Source organism: Natator depressus, chromosome 14 (assembly GCF_965152275.1).
Source record: "Natator depressus isolate rNatDep1 chromosome 14, rNatDep2.hap1, whole genome shotgun sequence".
Taxonomy (NCBI): Eukaryota; Metazoa; Chordata; order Testudines; family Cheloniidae; genus Natator; species Natator depressus.
The window spans coordinates 32,134,035-32,140,307 of NC_134247.1; the positions used below are offsets into that span (position 1 = coordinate 32,134,035).

At 54.6% G+C, this 6,273-nt stretch overlaps 1 long non-coding RNA gene across 1 annotated transcript; it reads left to right on the plus strand.

Moving 5' to 3' along the window:
- The first annotated feature begins 307 nt into the window (after positions 1–307).
- On the plus strand, positions 308–2,936 carry LOC141998628 (uncharacterized). The gene is made up of 3 exons (XR_012641871.1): positions 308–438; positions 1,543–1,644; positions 2,777–2,936. It is a non-coding gene; the product is annotated as an uncharacterized LOC141998628 (long non-coding RNA).
- Positions 2,937–6,273: the final 3,337 nt, after the last annotated feature.

The following is a 6,273-nucleotide window of genomic DNA, read 5'->3' on the forward strand; positions in this document are numbered from 1 at the left end:
AGCAGATCAGGTCTCTGAAGCCCTGGGGGATGGAGGGGCCGATGGCGTTTAAGGGGGTTCAATCATCCTGGCACCGCCTCTGGCTGGGGGTTGGGCTGTTGGGCAGGGAACGAGAAACCACAAATCGTGCCCCTCCCCCCACACTGACCTGTCCTGCTGGGTCCGTCTCGACTTTCAGATCGGCCGGAGAGTCCGGAGCAGGATGTGCGGGGAGCCAGGGCCAGGACCCCGGCCCCAGCTCTGCTTCGCTGCTGCTGAATCGGACCCAGTCACAGAGAGGAGCTGACCCCAGCCCAGCGTCTCCAGCAGAGTGTGCGGCCTGAGTGTGGCTGAGAGAGACAATGGGGGGGCCAGCAGCTGGACCTGCTGGGAGCGAAGAGCCGCTGCAGGAGTGGCCTGTTGAGTGCAATGGACACCTGGAGACTGGAGGGGAGCCAGGTAATGGGGTGTCGCTGCCTGGGAACAGGCTGGAGAGAGACACTGAGGCTGCCCCACATGGGGCCAGGCTCTCAGTGGCAGCAGCGAGTGCCCAGCAACCCCCCGTCTGTGGGCAGCAGGGACTGGATCACCCCCAGGGGCTCTCAGGGCACTGATCCCTGGCTCACAGCTGCTGTCTGGCAGACACAGCGGTGGCCGTGGGGCTGTTCAGGGCCCTCCTGGGCTGGGTGTGTCAGACCCCCTGTGACAGCCCTGGCCCATCTCGGCCTGGTTCGTTCTCCCCCCTTCTGCTGTGTATGGCCAGTGTGAGACCCCAGTGTGTGGGGACAGGGGCACTCGGCAGTGTGGGCCCAGCCAGCGCTCGGCAGGGGGCAGAATGGGGGTGGGGATGGTGGGGGGGCAGTTGGAGCAACTGCCACCAGGACATGCGGGTCCTTATCTCTGTGCCCCTGAGCTCACCAGGCCTCCTGGCAGCCTGGCTGGGAGTGCCCAGGGGAGGGCACTGGGCTGAGGGGAAGGAGGGGCTGTTCTGCCAGCCCCAGCCTGCCTGACCCTCCGGACTCCTCTCCCAGAGCATCTGATGGAAGGAGCAATCGACAGAACGGTGCATGTTTGAGTTCAGTGGTTCTCAGCCTTTCCAGACGACTGTCGCCCTGTCAGGAGGCTGATTTGTCTTGCACTCTGCTAAGTTTCATCTCACTTAAAAAAACTACTTGCTTCCAAAATCGGACATAAAAATACAAAAGTGTCACAGCCACTATTCCGGAAAAATTGCTGACTCTCTCATTGTTGCGTATTTAATTATGAAATAGATCAATTGGACTATCAACGCTGTACCTTTCCATGTATAGTCTATCGAGCAGTATAAACGAGTCATTGTCTGTATGAAATTTTAGCTTGTACTGACTTAGTGCTTTTTATGTTGCCTGTCGTAACATGAGGCAAATCTCTCGATGAGTTGATGTGCCCCGTGGAAGACCTCTGCTTACCCCCAAGGGTACACGAACCGGTGGGTGAGAACCACTGTTCTAAGGCAGCTCCAGCCCTGGTGCCGTGGGGGAGACGTGTCCTCGCGGCCCTGCCTGACGGGTCTTTCTGTTTCAGATCCTTGTCCTAACTGCAGGAAATATAACTACAAGAAATGTACAATTGTGCTCGCAGTCGCCCTCGCAACCATGTTCTTAGTTCTCATCATTGTCCTGGCAGGTGAGTTCTCACCCTTCCCTTCCCCCTCTCTGCACATCCCATTCCCCCTGGAGCCACCACAGTCAGTCTCTCCTCCTGGCCTGTCTGGCTTCTGCCCCTGAGACAGAGGATTCCTGGGGGATGTTCCTCCAAGACCCTCCTCCTGCTCCCTCCCAGACCCCTGCACCTGGGCACTCTCTGTGTCGGGACTGAAATTAGCTCCCCCCGGCCCATCTCTGAGCACTTTGGGTCCAAGTCACTGTTGCCGGGCCCCAGGCATGGTCACTGATAGCCATGCAGAGTGGGGGTGATTGACGGTGCAGGGCAGCAATGAGCTGGGCCCTCTGCCTGCAGCGTGTCGCCCTGAGGTGCCAGCCTGGCCTTCCTGCATCCCCGGGTGGTGCCCAGTGCTGGGCAGCTGCTGGCGTGTCACTGAAAGGAGCCGTGGAACGCAGTACCGACACCTCCCTTAACGCAGTGTGAAACCCACCCATTGGTGACCTCGGCAGGGCAGGGTCTCGTCTCGCTGTTGACGTCCCCGCCTGCACAGACAGCGTGTGCGAGCGCAGATGGCAGCTGTTTGTGGTGACCGTGAACCTGGCTGGCTGCGCTGGACAGGCCGGGCAGCGGGCGTTCGGTCTCCTGAAGGAAAGGGAATTTGTTCCCGTCTTCATCTCAACCTGCCTCTCCAGGGAAGCAAAGCGCAGAGCAGGGGGAGGGGGCAGCAGTCCAGGCTAGCAGAACTCCTTGGGGTACTAGACCTGGCAAATCATGTTGAAGTTAATCTCCTACCCATTAATTATTGCCCCCCTGCTGGCCCCCTGGTAACTGTCCCCTCCCTATGTGGCTCTCTGCCCACCCCGTGTTGTAACACTGAGCTTGGGCCCAGCTCTCTGTCCTGGGCTTCATGGCATGAGCTGCTTGTCAGCTGCATTCCTGTTGAATGTGAACCCAAGAGAGGGAGAGCAGAGTCAGATAACCCCCCTCTGGGGTTGGATTCCCAGCGTCCTCCTGGCTCCCTCACAGCCTTTCAGTACCCACCCTGGTTCGAGGGATCTCAGAAGCCTGGGGCGCAGGGGCTGATCTCCCCCTGTTCTCCTCGTTGGCGGGTGGCGGGTCTCGCTCACACCATGTGTCGCTGTCTCATTCTCAGTGTGGAGACCTAAGCTTCCGTCAGCTGAACCGGGGCCCGTTGCTGTATCGCATACCAAGGGAAATGCTACTATTTCTCTGAGGCCGAAAGGAACTGGACCTACAGCCTGACCTACTGCTCTGCGCTCAGCGCCTCCCTGGCTGAGATCAACAGTGAGCAGGAAATGGTGAGAGATGCTCGAATTGCAACGTTCTGGTCTTGGCTCAGCAGCTGCTGCAGGAGAACCTGGGCTCGAGGAGCAGCTCTGAGTAAATGAGCTTCCAGTTGCTGAATGCCAGGCCTGGCTGGCTGGCTCGGGGCACCTCTAGTGTCCGTGTCTGACTGCGGGGATCACTCGCTGTCAGCCCTCTCAAAAGGAGACCGCCCCTCTCTCAGGCTAGGCTGGCTTGAGTGTCTTCTGGGTGGCATGGGGCCAAAGGGGTACTGAGATCCCAGATTGACTTGAAGAGCCAGTGCTCTTGGGTAGCCAGATGAGGATGGGGGGCTCCTCTTAGCCCTGGCCCCTTCTGGCTGAGGATTTGGTGGCTCTTCTCCCATCCCTGGCCCTTCCCAGCATCCCTTATTGAGATCAGCTGGGCTCTTTCCTTCCCCTTCCCCTGTGATGGGGAGGGGAGCTCAGCTGTTCTGTAAGGCGAGGCGAGGTTTGGGATAGGAAAGTTAATACTGAATTACAAAGAGCTGGGCAAGAGGGAGGCGAAAATCCCCAGCCCTTCCCTGAAAACAGAGCCCTTCAGTGTATCCCTGTGATTCTCTGGTGCACAGAGCCTGTGCTCTGAACCCACCTCTCCCTCTGCTGTTTTGAGGCTTTCGTGCTGTGCTATAAAGGCAGATTTGACTACTGGATTGGCCTCCAGAGGGACCCTGGGCAGCTCTGGAAATGGGCCAATGGCACCAAATTCAACAACCTGTAAGTCCTCTGTGAATTCCCAGGGCTTTGGGTCCCTGGCGTCTGAGATAGCGAGTTCAGGCCGACGCACCAGTCAGTGCTATGTACTCTGTGTATTAGTGATGGGTGGAAGCAAGTGTTGTCTGCTGGGAGACTGGCCAAAGCTTTCAGATCTGTCTGGCTTTAGTGGGGCCATCTGCGTTAAAGATGCACATCTGATAGTCACAAATGCTGAGTGCCTGGGGCTGCCATGAGAAGTGGGGTACAGTAGAGATGGCCCAGACGACATCCCAAGAGGGATTTCAGTGGGATCTGGGTGGGATCAAATAACCAAACCCCAGTTGAGCCGTTAGCAGGGTTTGACCCTGGACCATCAGCACTGAAAGAACGGCAGATTAGGTCACGCTGGCGGGGGAGGGGCACCACGTGTCCAGGAAAGCATAGAGTAAAGAACAGTAAAAATCTTAAACGAACCCAACTGTATCCTAGCATCTCTAAGAATAGGAATTCCACACTTGAAGAATAAGAATCTAGCAGCAGGAATATACTACTGACCAGGATGGTGACTGTGAAATTCACCGAGATTAGAGAGGCTACAAAAGCAGAAAACCCAATAATAATGGGGGTTTTCAACTATCTCCATATGATTAGAGATATGGAACAGCTTCCATATGAGGGGAGACGACTAAGGGGGGGATATAGGAGGTCTATAAAATCATGAGTGGGGTCAAGAAAGTGAAGAGGGAAATGTTATTTATGCCTTCACGTAACGCAAGACCTAGCGGTCACACAATTAAATGAATAGGCAGCAGGTCTGACACAAACAAAAGGAAGTATTGCTTCACACAACACAGTCAACCTGTGGAGCTTGTTGCCAGGGGATGTTGTGAAGGCCAAGAGTATAACTCTGTTCAAACAAGAAGTAGACAAGTTCACAGAGGATAGCTCGACCAGTTCCTATCAGCCAGGATGGTCAGGGATGCAACCCCATGCTCTGAGTGTCCATAGACATCTGACTGCCAGAAGCTGGGAGTGAATGGGATGGATCACTCGATACTGACCCTGTTCTGTTCATTCCCTCGGAAGCACCTACCGCTGGCCAGTATCGGAGGACAGGACACTGGGCTAGATGGACCATTGGTCTGACCCATGTGGCCAGTCTTATGTACTTACAGCTGAATGGTGTTTTTAAAAAAGCCCTTTGCGATTGATGGGAAGCACCTATCGCTGGCCAGTATCGGAGGAAAGGACACTGGGCTAGATGGGCCATTGATCTGACCCAGTGTGACCAGTCTTAGGTACTTACAGCTGAATGGCATTTTTAAAAAAGCCCTTTGCGATTGATGGGAAGCTGGAAAATGTGCCCAGAGGAGGCTTAGAAAACAAGTCAGTTGATGACCTGTTGTTTGATCCCAGTCATATATTTTCACATATTCCAGCAAGGATGCCCTGATGTCGGCAGCAGTCTGTCTTTGTGATTGCATCATGAGCCCATCTGTTAGCAGGCCTGTTTGGGGTCTGTCCACACCGCAGCTGGCACTATGCCATTGCAGAGAAACTAAATGAATTCTTTGCAGCAGTCTTTATGGCTGAGCGTGTGAGGGAGATTCCCAAACCTCAGCTGTCCTTTTTAGGTGACAAATCTGAGGAACTGTCCCAGATGGAGGTGTCATTAGAGGAGGTTTTGGAACAAATTGAGAAACTAAACAGTAACAAGTCACCAGGACCAGGAACTCAAATGTGAAATTGCAGGACTACTAACTGTAGTCTGTAACCTATCATTTAAATCCGCTTCTGTACCCAATGACTAGAGGATAGCTAATGTGACGCCAATTTACCTGAACTGGGTAAACAGGCATCTCAGTGGGGTGTTAACCCTGAAATCTGCCACCCTGTGGGCACCCACCCCAGCAGAAGGCTCTGGGTGCATCATTGCCATCCCATCAGAGCTCTTCTGGGGTGATGCTGGTGGGGGAGCTAAATTATTGTTCCCAAAACTTTTAAAAGCTGAGCCCCCTCCTCAAGGCAAAGAAACCAATCGTACCCCTCACCCGTCAGCAATGTGTTAGCGACCCCACCCCCCCATTTTCATGTACTCGTCTTCAAACCCCACCTTTCCCACCATGGCTAGCCCTTCCCCACGCTTCAGGAGACACTGGAGTAGATGATCATAACCTTCCCCTCTAACCTTAAGACCTGAGGGACCCCATCCTGGAGCATCTTAAAAATCCCAGTTCCCAGACTCTGGAACAGGGGCTGCTTTGCCGGGCTCACCTTTCTCCCTCCGTCAGGTTGGCCGATGGGGATAATGAGCCTGGAGATCTCATTCCCGCTGCTCTGAGTGTTGCCCATGTGCACAGGACCCAACTCAGCTCTTCCTGTATCCCAGGAACGTCTTCATCTTCTGGGATCCTCATGGAAGCAGTGGGATAATTTAATTGAGTCCCTTAGTCATGGGGTCTTTCTCTCTTTTGTTTCAGAGCCAGCGTCCTGGAATCATCTCATGGTGCATAGAGTGGTGGGGGTGGTGGGGGTCCTGGTCTCACTATACCTATGTGGGTTTTGAAAAGGTAGAGGGAAAGTGTTTGCCTACTCTCGACTCGTCTTCAGG